This window comes from Sphaerodactylus townsendi, linkage group LG06, assembly GCF_021028975.2.
Source record: "Sphaerodactylus townsendi isolate TG3544 linkage group LG06, MPM_Stown_v2.3, whole genome shotgun sequence".
NCBI lineage: Eukaryota > Metazoa > Chordata > Lepidosauria > Squamata > Sphaerodactylidae > Sphaerodactylus > Sphaerodactylus townsendi.
In genome coordinates this window covers 110015027-110033735 of record NC_059430.1, presented here as the reverse complement: position 1 = coordinate 110033735, position 18709 = coordinate 110015027, and the positions used below count along the sequence as shown (strand labels likewise).

Below are 18709 nucleotides of genomic sequence, written 5' to 3'. Positions count from 1 at the left end.
GAGAGAAAGAGGGGGTATAAATCCAAACTCCTCCTCCTCCTCCTCCTCTCCTCCTGCTGCTGCTTCTTCTTCTTCTTCTTCTTCTTACTGTTCACTTAATGAATCATATATCAACATAGAACTTAGCAATACAACAAAACCATGATCATATTCAATTAACTTGTCCCCTTTCCACAGCTTGCCAACCACAAGTCCATTTCTTTTTCTTGTAGGTGGCTCAGGAAGTCTCCAGATGAACTGGCCTCAGAAGATGAAGGTTCCCAAGAGAACTCCCACAAAATAAACACAGCCCTGAAACCCCTTCCTGGCTCATTCCATTCCTATGTAGGGGTTACAGAGCCTCAGTAGGAGAGGGTTTGGGTAGGGGAGGGATTTCAGTGGGGTATAATTGTTGGGAATTACAATCAGTCATGAGTGTTAAGCATCTGTTTGTATGTAAACAAAATCTTGAGGCCATACTCTGATGAGCTGACCTATTGAGGAGGAGGAGGAGGAGGAGTTTGGATTTATATCCCCCCTTTCTCTCCTGCAGGAGACTCAAAGGGGCTTACAATCTCCTTGCCCTTCCCCCCTCACAACAAACACCCTGTGAGGTAGGTGGGGCTGAGATTGCTCCGAGAAGCTGTGACTAGCCCAAGGTCACCCAGCTGGCATGTGTGGGAGTGTACAGGCTAATCTGAATTCCCCAGATAAGCCTCCACAGCTCAGGCGGCAGAGCTGGGAATCAAACCCGGTTCCTCCAGATTAGATACATGAGCTCTTAACCTCCTACGCCACTGCTGCTCTCTTTGATTAGTCATTAGCCAGTACAGTTGCTGTTGACTGTAAGATCATGTTTGTCAGAGTTATAAAAGTTGCCTTTGTTCTTCGTACTGTTCTGCCTTTTCAGCCATATGCTCAGAGGAGTATAACAATCTAGCCCAGGAGTGTCCAACTCTGGCGCTTCAGATGTTCATGGACTACAATCCCCATCAGCCCCTGCTGGCATGGCCAATTGTAGTCCATGAACATCTGAAGCGCCAGAGTTGGACACCCCTAATCCCGCCGGTAGAGAAGAGAGTTTATTGTTTTTCCTTCCATGTGTACTCTCCCATTTAGCTAGTAAACTTATTAAACGAAAACTCACTGGTATCTGGGTCTTTATTGCTCTATATTATGCTCTGCATTGACATCAGTCAACCAACTATATGGCTATATAGGGTCCAATTTCCAAAGCGGTCATTTTCTCCAAGCGAGCTGAGCTCTGTTGCCTGAAGATCTGTTGTCAGAGCAGGAGATCTCCATCCATCACCTGGAGGTTGGCAACACTAGTGACAGGGCCCGAGGAGGAAGGGGGTGTGAGAATGCAGCTGTGTCGTTTCACAGCTGCGGAACTATTAAAGAAACAAACCATCTCCGGTTTGTGCTCTGGCAAGCCACTTTACAGTTTATCGGAAAGCTCGGTCTTGAGCAATGCACTTTCTGCTTGGCAGGGGAATGCAGTTCCAAGACTTCTGTTTTTATTTCTTGGCATGCAACACGTGTTTATTTGGCTCCAGTTGTAACTCTTCCTTAAACCCACATGTATCCGATCTGATTTAAATAGGGTGCCAACGGCAGCGAAGACCTTCTCTATACAATGCTGCACATGTCTGAGTCTCATTCCAATGGCGTCGTCAGCCACTAAACGTGTAATGTTAGCACACTGGTGCAGCTACTAGCATGGGATATGAATCTCTAGTGTGTTAACAGTACATGCATAGAGGAAAAATACAGGCAGGGCTGGTTCCAGGTTTTGGGGACAAGGTTTGGGCACAGAGTGCTCAGGGGTCCCTCGTGCCCATTATCAGCCCCCTCTTCTTGCCCACCTCCTGTGATCCCACTGACTTGTGCTTCATTCTCCTGGCCACTTGCAAGCTCTTCGACCACCTACAGTTGCCAACATTGCCTGCACAATTTGGAGTCCTGCTGCCATAGCCACCGTAAATGTTAATGCTTTGCGCACCACCAACACACCCTGGCTTCTTCTTCAGCTCTAGGTAGCATATGCAGCTGTGAGCAGTGTTGCCAAAGCATTCACAAGCAGGCAGTGGAAGGGTGTGAGTGCAGGCTGCAGAGGATATATGTGAGCAGAGCGGAAGTCCTCAGCCTTGTTGAGGGCGTGGGCATCTTTGGAATTCTGACAGTGTGGTGGACTCAGCCACAAAATGACTGTTGCTGCTTGCTGTTAGTCATACAGTGGAACCTCAGTTTTCATTGTCGTTGGTTATCACCGGTTTCGGGTTTTGTCAATTCTGTCCCCGAAAATTTTGTCTTGGTTTTCGTCGTTTGCTTCGGTTTTTGTCAGATTTTGTCGGCGCGCGCACGCTAATTTTGCGATAACAAACGGTGACCGTGCGTTTCCATTGCTTTCCAGTGTTTGCCTCAGTTTTTGTTGGTTTCAGATTTCGCCAAGGTTTTCTGGACAGATTATCGATGAAAACCGAGGTTCCCAGTGGTGGGATCCAAAAATTTTAGTAACAGGTTCCCATGGTGTGGGATTCAAACTGTGGCGTAGCACCAATGGGGCTGGGCGGGGCACGACGGGGCGTGGCCGGGCATTCCGGGGGTGGGGCATTCCTTGGCGGGGCTGTGGCAAGGACGCAGCCACTGCACCAGTCCTTGGGTGGGAAACAAATGCATGTAGGCACAGGCTGCCACGCACACCAGTGCACCTCCTGCTAGACTGCTTCAAGTTCTGCGCGCTACTGCTGAGAGGAGGGCGTAACTAAGGCCAAAATCACGTGGCAAAATTACCAATTAGTAACCCCCTCTCGGCACACACAAATAATTAGTAACCTACTCTCGGGAACCTGTGAGAACCTGCTGGATCCCACCTCTGGAGGTTCCACTGTACAATGAAAATCCTTGTGCAGCGGTGGCAGCAATTTTTTAAAAAAATTGTCCAATCAATCAAATCTTTGATGGTCTTGCTGGGCAAAAGCCCCACTAGGTTCCATCCACTTTCTACAAACAGTAGGTGGGTTTCAGGGAAATTTTTGGTATGCACCATGATGTCCTGGGCACCACGTTGGGGACTCCTGGATTAGAGGGTTGGCAACAGGAGCCCTGCCAGAAACTGTGGGTCTGGGCAGCTGTCCCACTTCAGGATATGTTGACACTGGCCCTGAATGAAAGGTAGATAAATATCTAGATGAACAAATTACTAAAAGTAACAAAGACCTGTCACAGTTCAAGGTTTGTTGTGGCAGAAATATTTTGTGGATTATGCACCATTCCTAGGATGAAAGCTTCTGCTAAAATTAAGCTGTTGGCCTTTTAGAGGCCACCACAAGAATCTTCAATGCAGAATCATACGATAAAAACTTTTGAGATCACAATTTAATTCTAAGATATGAAAGGGAAGGATCAAAGGGATGTTTCCTACTAAGAATAACAGAGGAAGATGAATGAGCATCACTCACCCACTCACACACCCTCCCTACTTACATTTCTCAATCGCAATTTCCTTCGATGAAATCCATGTTTGGTTGGACCCGATGCAAGAAAAACAAGACCATTCAGGCTCATTAAACAACTCCTCCACTTTACTTCCCGGCAGCATGCTTGAACAGGTCTTGTTTACCGCCATGTGTTGCTTGGAATGGCCATTTGGGATCAGAAAACATGATTCAGGCCTAAGACTAAAGTGAATATATATCCCTGTTGCGGTCTGCTCTGTGAAATGCGCTCTTACCAGAAGATGAAGAGGAGACTCAGAAAGACTTTTGGTACTTTTCCTAAGAGGAGGATTTAGCACGATTAACCAGCAATCTGGAGCAGTACCTGGCCATTTCCATACAGGTTATTTGACCTGAGTTAGATGTCGGGGGTCGTGGCTTCTCCCCAGCTTCCCCACAATTCAAGGTTTTCTGGACTTTTCTGTGATCTTTTTCAAACCTGCTTTGATTTGAAATTTTAGACTAGATCCCTGCACAAGCTGAATGGCTGCGGAATGGGTGGGAAAGTTTAGATTTTTCTGAAGCTGCCCATAGCTGCCACTTTCCCTGATTCAATACTGGTGGTGACCATTTCCTCACATTACATGGTGGGGGTGGGGTTAAATTGGCTCTGGGGTAGCTCAAGAGGGGAGGGCAGAGCTGGAGGAGGAGGAACAGATAGAGGTGCACCCTGAGGTGCTTCTATCTCAACATCTTTCCCTTCTATCACCTCTTCTTGAGCCCCCTAGACCAGGGGTCTGCAACCTGTGGCTCTCCAGATGTTCATGAACTATAATTCCCATCAGACCCTGCCAGCATGGCCACCTTCACAACCTCAGGGCAAGTTTGGTACCTCTACCTTGAAAAAATGTGCTCCGTGTAGAAATTTCCTACTGGCTACAATGGAGTCAAGTCAATTATAAGGAGAATCTGGAGAATTTCTGGGAGTTTCTGTAGAGGGTGCATTTTTCAAGTTAGAGGAACCAAACTTGCAGGGTGGATTCAGGAGACCCTCCTGATAACATAGTCCAGGTTTGGTGACATTTGGTTAAGCAGGTGCAGTGCTATGAGTCGCCAAAGGGATAGCCCCCATCTCCCATTGTTTCCAATGGTTTCTAATGGAAGATGGGGGCTACCCCTTTGGGGACCTACAGATTCCGTCAACCAACTCCACCAAACTTGGGTGCTCAAATCAGGAGAGTCTTCCAAGGCCACCAAGCAAGATTGGCGCCTCTAACTTGACAAATGTGCCCCCTACAGGTGGAAATCCAGACCCCCCCCCCAAAAAAAGTTTCCCAGAGACTCAAACTGAGCTGAATTTTTTCTTGCCTTTTTCAGGAAACCTGAATATTTTCAAGTTTCCCAAATCAGATTTTGGGGTTTCCTGATAATTTTGATGCATGATAAACCTGAACCTGAATTTTACTGATTTCCCCCCCACCCCTGTTTTGCTCAAGCCTAATTGAAACTGAAACTTACAAGCCTAATTAAGATCTGTGCCAGTGTCTGAACGCCGAAAACTGAAATATGAACTAAGGTTGTACCATATTTATCTCCTGCCTATTTTCCATCCATTTCAGTTTTCTCCTATCCCATCGCATCTGTTTAATAAATTTTACTTCTGTTTGTTTAACCTGCCTCTGTATCCTTTGGTGCCTTAACAAGGGGATTTGGCCAAAAGTTAAACAACAGGCTCCTTGCACCTTCTGAAGAGTTATAGAACTGAGCAGTCGTGATTTAAATCACCTCACACTACCATATCGAGCAGCTCAGACTCTAAGAAAAGGCAGGAAATCTGACCAGCTCAGTCAGAAAGCGTTTAGCCTGCCTCTGAACATTAAGAAGGTGAGGGGGTCTGTCGCAACAGGTGCCTAGCGTGGGGTGGCCAGCTGAAACTTTTTCATGCACTATTTTGTTGAAGTCTTTTATGGCTGGATTCAACTGGTTGTTGTGCGGCCGTGGTCTGGTAGATCTTGTTCGTAATGTTTCGCCTGCATCTGTGGCCAGCCTCTTCACCTATGAAGATGTACACCTATGAAGATGTTGGTCACAGATGAAGGCGAAACGTTAGGAACAAGATCTACCAGGCCACGGCCACACACAGAAGTGGGATCCAACCAGCTCTCACCACTTCTCTAGAAGTGGTTACTAATTTTTTTCTGAGTGCTGAGAAGGGGTTACTAAAGCAACCTCCCTGCCCAACAGGGACTGGAGGTGCGTGTGTGCGTTGGCGCCACTGTTTGAATCCCACCACCATAGGAACCTGTTATTAAAAATTTTGGATCCCACCACTGGCCACACAGCCCAGAAAACCCACAACAACCAGTTTTTCATGCATGTACAAATCAGATTTTGTTGCTTGAAGCTCAGGCGAAGGCTTCCTAGTACATCTTGTGTGGGGATGGGAGCACAACCTAACCCCCGGCCAGAAAACCTGGCTGCTGTGTTTGTAGAGGACAACTAGGTATTTTTGGCAAGCTGTATGCTTAGTTCAAATAAACAGGGATTAAAAATAGCCTATGAAGAGTCCCCACAGCAGATGTTGGAAGTCAATGGAAAGCACTGTGGGGAATCCCAGAAAGAATGCCAGCCACAGAGAGAATGCCTTTTCTCCCCATAAACTTTTTTATCACTCATCCTCAGAAGAATCCCCATGTTAAGAATTTTTTAACAGGGGGAGAGGACTGTTAGTCATAGCTTGAAACTGGGATTCAAGAGAATTGCAAATCATGGCACGGCAGCAACTTCTGAAGTGGCCCCTGGAACACTTGTCTGACAGCTCTTCAGAATGCAGAAATTAGCAAATTACTTTGCCACAGGATACAATATTCTGCAAGGGCAATGAAATATGCTCATTATAGAGTATTTATTTATTGGGGGGATGTTTTCTAATCCTACCCTTCCTCCAATGAATTCATGACAGCATACAGGGATTCCTCTCACCCATTTTAGCCCGACAAGGTAAGAAGATGAAGAGTTTCCTGTACTGCAAGGACTTTCCCCTCCCCACAACAGGCACCTTAAGAGGTAGGTGGGACTGAGAGAGTTTTGAGAGAACCATGACTAGCCTAAAGTCATCCAGCTGGCTTCATGTAGAGGGGTGGGGAATCAAACCCAGTTCTCCAGATTACAGTTCATTGCCCTACCGTGCTGGCTATCGGAGAACGACTAGCCCATTCAGTGAGTCTCATTGGGGGAAAGTGGGAATTTGAATGGGTCTCCCTGGGTGTAGCATGTGCAAAGCATCAAGTGTGCCATCAATGTTGTGATCCTCCAATGTGCAAATTCACAATGTGAAGCATCCACCAAAATATCAGCAGGTCTTCCTGTCTTCAGATTTTTTAAAAAACATTTGTTCTTCCCTCTCCACTGCACAGTGAGGAATATCAAAACCACATAGGGGTGTTGTGGAAAGCTATAGAGAGACATTCTTTCCTGATGACCAATATGAAAGTTGTGTTTTCTCAGTTTCATGCAGCTTGAGAAAAGGGACTTTTAGGACCCCCAAGAGGTCCCTTTGCGATCTTTGCCCTGTCATTTCCCTCTCATGTCACACGAGACCCCAGAGCATCCCTAGAACAAGTGATGCCTCACTGTGATGAAAAGAAAGGGGACTGAGGGGGGAAAACCTTAAGGATTGGTCTTTGAGGGAATCTCAAAGATAAACCAATAGGGAATCCTTGGCTGTTGGTGCCTTCTGAAACCCAGATGTGACCTTCTGATGATAAATATCTTCCAGACACATTCTTCTCTACAGGAGACTATTTTTCAGTAAAAGCGCTGTCATTCTGTTTCCTCCTACAGTCTGACAAAAGGTTGGCCCTGAAAATGTCTTCTGAAAACTGGGCCGTTTGGAGATTATTGGGTTTTGGGGAAGGGGGAGTGTTGTAGCTGCAGAAAAGCATACAGGCAAGATCGCTCCTGATTCCCCCCCCCCTTCACTTTAAACTTCCCCCCTAAAAGGCAGCAGAGAAGGGTCAGTAGATGGACTAGTGCAGGAGTTGGTGGGGTGGCACAGAGGCTTGGACAATAATCTGCCCTGGCATTTTTAACACTGAACATTGACATTCGACTCTCTGGGTTGCAAGCTGGCAGCTCAGCTGGGATCTCAACTGTGGTAAGAGTTCTTGGGCTGGAGAGACATGACTTCAACTGACTAACTGGGATCTTAGAGCAGCAGTGGTGTAGTGGTTAAGAGCAGGAGTACTCTAATCTGGAGGAACCAGGTTTGATTCCCCGCTCTGCCACCTGAGCTGTGGAGGCTTATCTGGGGAATTCAGATTAGCCTGTGCACTCCCACACATGCCAGCTGGGTGACCTTGGGCTAGTCACAGTTTTCTGAGCTCTCTCAGCCCCACCCAGCTCACAGGGTGTTATGAGGGGGGGAAGGGAAAGGAGTTTGTAAGCCCCTTTGAGTCTCCTTACAGGAGAGAAAGGGGGGATATAAATCCAATTCTTCTTCTTCTTCTTCTTCTTCTTCTTCTTCTTCTTCTTCTTCTTCTTCTTCTTCTTCTTCTTCTTCTTCTTCTTCTTCTCCACACTTAAAATATTTCTTTAGCACATGATGCCATGTTCTGTAAGGGCCTCAAAATATATCTTTAATAACAAAGTTTGGTGCCTCTACATTGAAAAAAATGTGCCTCTACAGACAGAAAACCAAAAAAAACCCCCAAAGCCACCCAGAAACGTGAGGACTTTAGGGGGGAGGGGGAGGGGCCAGTGAGGTCTGCTGTTCCTCCTCTGGTTGCTGGTATTCGTCCTGGGCATATGTCACCTGTCAAGGGAGGCCTTCAGAATTTGTTTCTGCCCACTGAAGATCCTGCATGTCAGTCAACTTTTTTCAGTGGATTTTCCTTGATGCCTTGGAACAGGGTTACTCATTCTAGAGTTGGTCCCTGTGACAGCAATTTGATCCGTTTGCAGAATCCATGTCAGAGGCTGATCACCCACTGCCGGCGTTCCCTGACCTTGCCCTTCTCTGGTGCAAGAAGTCACACCAGAAATGCTCTCGCTTTCCCTGCAGAAAGCAAGAAGCATGCGCGGGACAAGAAGTATGTTGGGACAGGAAATCTTGCCCTGATGCACCTCCTCTCCAGCCGCACCACAAACAGGAAGCATGCCGGGACAGGATTTCTTGCCCTAACATGCTTCCTGTCCTACTGAGTGCCAGAGTGCTGGTGGGTAATCGGCCACAGGCAGATTAGCAAATTTTAGTCAGCAAGCATTAGATGCATTTGTGTAAGCCAGCATCACAAAAGGTCTCATAGTGTCTTATTTTTCTGTTTACTTTATTTATATTCCACCTTTCTCCTCAATGGGTAGCTTACCTAATTCTTGTTTCTCCATTTTATGCTCACCACAACCTGTGAGGTATGTCAGGCTGAGAGGTTGGGACTGGTCCACCGAGGCGGAGCACTCACGGGGACATGTGGGGTCACATGTCCCCGGGCGCATGACAGCTGGTCACATGGGGGGTAGAGAATTGCCCCCCACACCCTTCCCTCAGGCCCGCCCTGCCAGGCTACTCCGCCGGCTGAGGCTTCACCGACAGGAGGCCCGTCCCGCCAGGCTGCTCTGCGGGCAGGAGGCTCTGCTGGCTGAAAGAGCAGCCTGGTGGGGCTGGGCTGAGGGGCAGCTCACAGCAAGCTCCCACCAGCTAAGGTAAATGGGGGGGTGGCATGGGGGACAGCTGGAGCAAGTGTTGCCCCAGGCACCATCCCCCTCCCCCATGCCTCTGCTGGCCCAAGACTACTCAGCAAGCAGAATGGGGATTTAAACTTGGGTTTCCCAGATCTTAGTCCCATGGTGGCGAACCTTTGGCACTCCAGATGTTATGGACTACAATTCCCATCAGTGAATTCCCATGCTGGCAGGGGCTGATGGGAATTGTAGTCCATAACATCTGGAGTGCCAAAGGTTCGCCACCACTGTTCAACACTTTAACCACTACACCACATTGGCTTCCGACCTAGGACGGCTTCCCCAAGGCCTGAGATTAAACAACATCAAGTCTGTCTTTGCTGACAAGTCTGTTCTTTGCTAATCTTCAAAAAAGGTTCACAGGAGTCGCTTGCATGCCTCCAGCCCAAACTGTGAGAAACTTCTACAAGGCAAAATCCCTAGTGGGTTACTTTCCAGCTTGTTTTGAAAATGCTTCAAATTATTCAGTTACTTGGAGCTGTATTGTTCAGACCACCCCCTTCTTACTTGGTACAGTATTAAATATTTAAAAAATGAAATGGAGTTTTGAATGGAGCTGTTACAGTGCAGCAGGGCAGAAACTACGACTCATCGGGTCCCTTAATAAAATGAAATCACCTCGATAAAAATCTCCACAAAGCCAACAAGGCAGCAGAGAGAATGCTCAGTTTCTGGTAGTTCCCAGAAATTCCTTGTTGGTGCACATCTCTTCTCCTCCAAGGGATGATCAAAGGGAGGAAAACATTATTTGGTTAGAAAGTAACAGTACTAAAAAGGGGAAGAAGAAGAGTTTGGACTTATACCCCCCCCCCCTTTCTCTCCTGTAAGGAGACTCAAAGGGGCTTACAAACTCTTTTCACTTCCTCTCCCCACAACAGATACCTTGTGAGATACTAGGTGGGGCTGAGAGTTCAAAAGAGCTGTGACTAGCCCACGGTCACCCAGCAGGCTTCATGTGCAGAAGTGAGAGGAGCAATAACTCTCGTTCGCCAGATAAGAAAGGAGCTTGAAGTCAGGGACTGTTTTGATGCTTTGAGCCGTGTAAGATCCAGAGACCGTCTCTCCCAGTGTGTCAATTGAAAGATGCTGCATTCAGCTAACAACAATCTTCTGGTAATCCCTGGTCCAAAAGATATCCAGCCGGCCTCAACCAGAGCCATGGCATTTTCAGCCTTGGCCCTCACCTGGTGGAATGCTCTGCCTGGTGAGACCAGGGCCTGCAGGATTTCATGCAGTTCCACAGGGCCTGTAAGATAGAGCTGTCCTATCAGGCATATGGTTGAGGCAGCTAAGTCTTCTATTATTCAAATAGCCTCCCTCTCCCCTACTCCTTCTTGTTTCTGGTTTTTAAAATCTTCTGGGTTTTTCATTTTATACCTACGGGATGTTTTAGTCGCCATCTGAGTTTTTAAAATTGTAATATAGCTTATGTGTGTAATTGTTTGTAATAGGATGGAAGCCACCCTGAAGATGTGCCGGTCCTGATGGAAACCTGTCCTGGCGACCTGACATACAACCCATCAGTTCAGAACGTTCTTTCTGGATTCAGCCTGAAGATTTCAGGAAAGTCATTGATGGCCTTAGATGGCATCTGTGCAGCTTGTCCCCAGCCTAAAATTTAGAATAATATCCAATATGCAAAGCTAATAGGGATCTGCTGTCATCTGGGTACTATTTCCGTAAAAGTAGCCATCAACTTGCAAGGCTGGTCTCACAAATCAAGACAGCCCTGTGATGAATGAAGCATGAAAAACACCTTGGCAGGAGCTCTTCCATCTGTTTCCAATGAAAGCTTTAAAAGGATTCTGTTTCACGGGGCGCTCATGAAAGCTGTAAACAGATGAGAAACAATGCCAGCTGGGGAAATCATGAACAGAGTGACCCTTGAAATCCACCCTGGTGTTATTTTATGGGACCTCATTGCACAATATTTGCCAGAGGGTCATTTGTTATTATTCAACAGGAGGACAGGGTGAAGCAGAAGTAAACACCAAGTTTTACCTTCAGCCAGGAATTATTAACAGGGAAAGTATTATCCACCCTATGTTCTGCCAAAGATGCCTCATCTTGGAACTGGTAGACCGATGAATGTTTTCTGCACCAAGGTTTTCCATCTTTTTGGCTCCAGCCACACACAGTTAGCATTTCAGCCAAACATTTCACCTGAAGACAGCTGTAGCTTACATTATTCTCAATGTTTATCTCCTGCCTTTTTCTGAGGATCCTACACTACTGCCATTTTAGCCCACAACAATCTTTTGAGGTAGGTAAGGCTGAGAGACAGTGACTGTCTCACTGTCATCCAGTGAACTTCAGGACTGAAAGTCAAACCATGTGAGATCAGTTACTGGGTTACTCAGTGCTGTGGTGAGCTGGAAGATCAAAAGTTGGAAAGGAGTTTTTTAGGTCATCTAGTCTAATCCCCTATTCAGAGTCAGAAGTCTAAAGTTAGAGGGGAACAGGTGGCTGTCCAGTGAGTGAGAACCCATTCACTTCCCCAATAAGGTTGCCAACACACCTGGAGCAAAATGCCCGGTCTTTTTAACAGAGGTTTGTGAGCATATTTTGTGGAGTGCAGTAGTTTCTGACTTAATGGCAATCCTACTAAATAATGGTCACAAAAAGTCCCACCATTGAAAAATGAAGACTGTGGCTTCTTTTATTGAGTCAATCCATCTCATATTGGGTCTTCCTGGGCTTAATGGGATGTTATTTACCTCCATGCCACGAAAAGCTTAAATTGCCCATTTGAACACATTAAAAGGCTGGACATTTTTCTCCAGGCCTGCTGGCAACTGCTTCCCATTGTCAAACTGCTGTGGCTCTCCTTATGTGCACACTGTCTACCCACTGGTAACTTAAGCTCATTCGATCTAGACTTGGCCCATGAAGAAAGAGAAAACAAATCTTTGCCTTCTTCTTTGGGGTAACAAAAGAACTTTACAAATGCTACATACATTTACCCTCAAGAAAAGGGCAAATTTAAACCCAAGCATTCTTTATTGTGGCCATATTTGGTGGAATGGCCTGCCTAAAGAGGCATATTTCTATAGTCCCGCACAAAGTATAAAATCCAAATTGTCCAGGAGGGCATTTTTATAAAGGCAGCAGGGTTTTAGCTACCGTCTGTGCTCATCATATATCTTATCCTGTCCTTTCTGCATCGTCCTTTAGTTTTGTCACCCACCTTCATTGTAGGGATTGTTCATTTCCTCTCATGCAGTCTCCACTTTCATAATGTAGTTTCCTTTTTTTAATTGGTACCCTTTTGGCGTGCTTGGCCGTATTTTTTCATACATACATTGCTATTAGGTCAGCTTTCCGTTGCCTATATTCCTACAATATTGTTATTTGTTGTGTGATCCTCCCTGAGATAGGTGGAGTATAAATGAAGCAAATGAAGAAATGAAGATTTAAGGTGACAATTTCAAACATGAGAAATAGGAGAAATTGTTATTCTGTACAACCACTAAATACCCAGCTTGCTGGGGGTAAAGTGTAGATGACTTGGGAAGGCAATGGCAAACCACCCTAAACCAAGACTGCCTAATAAACACTGCAATGTGATGTCACCACCTCGGGCAGTATAATTTTAATCTTCATGCTCGGTATTAGGACTACTTTTACCTCCGCACCTGCTAAAAGCGGTATGCAAGCCAACTTGCTAGAGATGCAAACTTTAGTATTCGGAGAAGCCAGAGTCACCAAATGACTGGAATCTCGTGAGCGCATATCTGCTTCCACGGAAGATTTTCCAGCTATAGGCTGGACAGAGAGCTATCAGTAAAGTGTTTGTCAATGCACAGGTGTCAACTTCAGAGCCTTTTCCAGATGTTCAGTTTTAAACTACAAATTCCATCGGCTCGCTTCCGGCATAGCCAGTGCCCGCGTTGGAAAGGACCGGTGGTAACTGGCAGTTCAGGAATATCTGGATAGGCCGTTGCGAGTTTGACACCCCTGGCTTAATGGACACAGTATAGCGGTTGATATTTAAAAGTGTTTTGTGCATATGATCATTATGCAAGGAGGAGTTACTTCCCCTTAGCGCTGGCCCTGATCCAGCGCTAGTGGTTTGACTGCTGTGTAGGTGTAATCAGAGCATGCAGAGAATGTTTGGCTCTGGGGCTCAATCCTTCTCTTTCCCTGATTTCCTTCTCTTTGATGATGGAATGCATAGTACCGGGACAGCACCGGCGAGTTCTCTGTTTCAGTCAATTTCTTGGTTCAAGAAGTAATTACCGACATTGTGGTTTTGGGCATATGGAAGTATATAACTTGAAAGGAGCTCTACCGGTGGGAAAAGCGGTTGTTTTTTTTTACAGGCGGTTTGTTTTTTTCATTGGAAGATTGTATGAGCACTCATCTATCATCATGGCCCATGGTTCTCAGGCGCTTTCAGGCAAAGGGTACCGCAAAATATACGGTTATCATCAACGTCCTGGGTAGTGACATGTTTGTCAATTAGATGTAAACTTCCCCGTACCGCTTATTACCAAAGCTCTGAGGTCATGTAAGTACAATCAGCTCAGATATGTCTGTTGCAACATTATGTACCACAAGAAACTGTTCGCTTCATGAGGGCCAAAATACTCATTTGGGTTTTTAATGAGCTGGATCTGGGTTCAGCTCCCTGAAGCTACACAGCAGCTGAGGCAAATGGCTTAAAAAATAATAAAGAGTCCAAATGTGCTTAAAAGCAATTGTGTGTAAGGGGAGAAGTGTTCCTTCCTTGCCCCCAAACATTTTTGTGGGGAGTTGTTTCCCTGATTTTACTGATTCACATGCACAGAATATTTGAACATTCAGTTTTGCTCTGACTGATAAACTGCACACACTCTTTTTGGTCATCTTCTAAGAGCATCCTGCAGATACTTGGCCCCAGGATGGCTCGGTTAGCTGTCACTAGGGGAAGGATCTTCTTAGTTGTGGCCCCTATACTGTGGAATGCACTCTCTGATGATGTTTGTGCCGTGCTGGACTTTAGTTTCAGCAAGGCATGCAAAGTCAAATTGTTTAGGTTGGGTTTTGGAGTATAATCCACATATTTTTTTTTGGGGGGGGGGTTGTTAGCACATATTTTAATTTTTTAATCTTTACATATTAATATGTTATAATTTTATGTATTTATATGCCAATAAAAGGTGTTGCTATTGTTGTTAAGAATATTTTATACTTGTCACCTAGAATCATAGAATTGGAAGAGACCACAAGGGCCATCGTCCAACCCCCTGCCATGAAGGATCACACAGTCAAAACACTCCTGACATATGCTCATCCAGCCTCTGTTTAAAAACCTCCAAAGAAGGAGGTTCTCCACCACACTCCAAGGCAGTGGAATTTAATTGGCCTAATGCCTCTGGACTGGCTGTAGAAAGTTTCTCCTAATGTTTAGATGGCATCTCTTTTCCTGCACCTTTTGAATTGGTGTTCAAGCCCCTGAGGAAGTGAGAACATGCTTTATCTCTCTTCGACATGAGACATTCTCTTCCAAAGCATTCCAACATTTAGTGAAACAACCAAAGTCCCTGAACCTTCTGCTTTCTCCAGACTAAACTTCTCCCAGCTCCCTGCAGCTCCTCCCTTCAGAGAATTCTCTCAGATTCCAGACATCTTGCTCATTTTGGCTGCCCACCTCTGGACACACATTCTAGCTTAATATCCTTCTTAAATTGTAAAAGCCTAAGAACTCAGAACATAATTTCTAGGTGAGGCCCTGATTGATGCAGATTAGGAGTGGTACAATGGCCTCCCTCGACTGCATTAGACACTATACTCTAATTGATGCATTCCAGAACCTTATTCGCTTTCTTGGCTATACCATCACACTGTTTCATTCCATGTCTCCAGCTCTAGGTCTACTAAGACTCCTGTATCCCTTTCTCATGCAATTGTTGTCAAGCCAGGTGTCACCCATCCCAGATTCTGTGCATTTTGGCCTTTTCAGCCTAAGTGTAGAATCTTACATTTATCCTTCTGTTGAAATTCATTTCTGTTAAGTTTCCTGGTCCCCAGCTCTCTAATCCGTCTGGGATCATTTTGAATCATGCCCCTCGTCCTCCAGAGTACTAGCTACCTGCACCCTTAATTTGGTATCATCTGCAAATTTGATTTAACATGCCCTCTGGCATTTTATTATCCGTTTCGCTTGATAAAAATATTGAATAGCACTGGGCTCTCAGGATTACAAACCCCTGTGGCAAAATCTTACTACTTACTTCTCTTCGGGATGAAAATAAACCATTGATGAGCACTCTTTGTGTTTGGCCAGTCAACCAATTGGTACAAAAATTAACCAACAGTTTAATTAGTTCTTAGTCCATATCTTTCCAAGAAGCTTACTCACAAGAATATTATGGGGTATCTTTGGTTAAAGACTCAAGCTAAAACCAAGGTTGCATGCTGATCCAGCAGTAAGTGTCCCTTCATCTACCAAGTTTGTCTCCTATTTTTATGTTGTTTTCAACAGATGTATACTGCTTTACTCACAGACTATCCAGGAATACATAGATTGCATTATCTTTCACTGATGCTTTCTGAGAAGGAATCCAGAAATTTCACTCCAAGTTGCAAAATTTGGTCTTACAACCAGGATGAGGAGGTCCCTGGTTAATTCTATTTGCTATCTCAAATGATCTTTATTGTTTTTAATGTATACATTATTTTACCGAACTGCTGTATTTTGTATTTTATATTGATTTATCATGTGCTGATCTTGGACCATGAAAAAGTTTTGAGTGAATGGCGACTAAAACCATGTGTTTATTATGCTTAATGGTTAATTCAGGGCTGACTGTAATCAAAAGAGCTTACAATGGAAGCAGAGATTCTTTAACAGTGTTTACTTGTGTTGTATACACAGAAAGAATCTATAGCTTTATTGAGGTGTTCCTCTGGCTAAGAGTTAAATGAGCTGGTATATAAGAAAGTTAACTAGATGCCTAGAGTTTCTTAAGTACATACCTAAACCTGCATCAGGCCCAACCAGAGTAATCCAGAACAGGATGGGGAAAGATAACTAATGGAAAGAGCAATTCTGCTAGTAAAGACAATGCCAGGTCTCAGATCGTTTGTGCACACTGCAAGGGAAAAATTTATGCAGTTATATGGCCCATCAAACTATTACTGTTGTCATAAATGAGGGGAGGACAGTGAAAGTTGAGAAAAGTTTTTTTTCTTCTGAATTTCATCACACACTATAATAGGAAACAGATCCTCAGCACAATGGCTTTGTCTTTGGGAAGACAGCAGCTATTCCAAACTTCTCTGGCTCCTACTTTGTGGATTGACCATGTTTGTCTGTTTCTTTGTATCACAAGCCAATTCTCCCAGTTCTATTAAAACAGAAAGAATCTGTTGGAAACAAAATTCAGTTTGACCATGTAAATATCTTTGACCATGTAAATATCTGCTGGTTGTTCAGGGACTTCATCAATCCCCATGTTTATAATTGACTGTTCTGAGGGCAGACTGGGAGCATCAACAATTGCTTAAACAAACATGCTTTTGCCTTGTTCGTGTTTTGCAGATTCGGGTGGCAATCTTATACACCCTTCCCTGGCTAGGGTTGCCAACCTCCAAGTGATCTTCTGGAATTACGACTCCAAACTACATAGATCAGTTCCTCTGCAGAAAATGACTGCTTTGGAGGGTAGACTCAAGTTTAAGAATTTCTTTGCCCCCATCACCATTGGAACAGTCTGTTCTCTTCTGCTGATGTGGCCATTGATCCTTGAAGGGGTGGACAGATCTTTGTCTGAGGCCTCAGGTGTGACCATTCCATCTTGAGTGACTCTGCTAGGAGCTTAGCCTCTTGACAGAATCTAGACCCTTACAGTATTGCTCCCATCTTTGCTGATACACACAAACCCCTTCATCATGTTAAGGTATAACTCCAAAGTTAACCCTACCCTCAGAGTAAACCGTTGTCAACCCTACCCTCAGTTGTAAACTGCCTCAAACCCAATGAAATTTGCTTTTGAATAAACACATACAGGACTGGTCTGCATGACGAGCTGCACATTCCTTTATTTCTGCAAAGTCTTCCAACTATATACAGTATGATTTCCAGATACCCCATCAGTTCCATAAATGTAACTTAGAATATATTTTTCTAATTTTCACACATTACTTTTTTCTGAATTCAGATATGGATTTCTAACACACGTACATCTTGGAAAAGTAACCAGAGATCCTGAATGATGTGTGGGTTTGAAGTGCAGGCCAACTTACGGTGGGCCTGCAGGATTTTCAAGGAAAGAGATTTACAAAGGTGATTTACCTTCTTCTGTACAGCAACCTTGTTTTTCCTTGGTGGTCTCCCATTCAATTACTAACCAGGGCCAACTGGAATAGTACCTTTCAAAAAAAGTCTTCACAAAGTAATTCGTGTAATCTTTGTGTATGTCATTCACTGTTGAAATGGGTCATCTCTATTCAGTCATTCCTCTATTTTGTGCTTCCCCCTACTGCTGACAACAGGCAAGGCCATAGAGAAAAAGACAGCGACAGGATAGCTTCTCTCAATAAGACTTTTTCTTCCACCTAAACTGAATCTCTTGGTGTTATTTTGACTTCCATGGACTAGAAACAGTCCGTACCTGGCACCTCTAATGAGAACATGAGTCCTGCTGGATCAGATCAAAAGTCGATCTAAGCCAGTGATGGCGAACCTTTTCGAGACCGAGTGCCCAAACTGCAACCCAAAACCCACTTATTTCTCGCAAAGTGCCAACACGGCAATTTAACCTGAATACTGAGGTTTGAGCTTAGAAAAAATGGTTGGCTCTGAGGCATGCGGTTACTCAGGAGTAAGCGTTTGCGGTGAAGTTAAGCGGCTTGGCTTTGCTTTGAAGCTAACTGTGCAAATCCTTCCACCGGGTGAATCACTTAATTTAGGAGGGTTTACTCAGAAGCAAGCCCCATTGCCAGCAACCAAGCTTACTCCCAGGTAAAGGATTGTGCTTTAGTTCTTTGCATGAAAATCAGCGGGGTTTAACAGCACTTAACAGGGTTACCTACACTGCTTCCCCAAAACTAGGTCTTAGGTTTAATGCTAATAATCGAGCCCATGCCCAGGCTAGCCTCGGATAGGGGCGATTTCCCGGCGATGATGCTGAACTTTGTTTGTGCGTGCTCCACAGAGATTTTGAGTGCCAATTCTGGCACCGGAAGCATAGGTTCGCTACCACTGATCTAAGCTCGCGATCCTGTTCCACAACGCCAGCTCCTTCCCATATCTCCAACCCGTCCCACGCCCCAAAATTTTTCTCCCTGTGGTTATCTCTAAGCCACTAATATTCAAAAGTACACTGCCTCAAACCTAGGAGTATGTATTCAGCCATCATAGCTATCATATATTTTAATAGGATGAAAGCAGGTAATAAGCAAATCGCCACGCCGTGCCTTTACGGCAATATTTATGGCGAAGTCTTATGTTGACGTGCATGTAGACTTCTGGTCCCCTGGTTCCAAACCGCAGTCCCGGCTGTATGTTCTGAGCGGAATGAAGTAAATTGTATATGTTGTGAGCATAAAATAAGTAAATAAATAAT

At 44.9% G+C, this 18709-nt stretch overlaps 1 protein-coding gene across 2 annotated transcripts in view; it reads right to left on the bottom strand.

Moving 5' to 3' along the window:
- Positions 1 to 18709, bottom strand: part of LOC125434665 (CCN family member 2-like) — a 44957-nt gene that overhangs the window by 24975 nt on the left and 1273 nt on the right. For both annotated transcript variants that reach the window (XM_048500208.1, XM_048500209.1), the window contains exon 2: positions 17865 to 17867. The gene's annotated coding sequence lies outside the window, so the exon portion shown is untranslated. The remainder of the gene's footprint in view (positions 1 to 17864; positions 17868 to 18709) is intronic.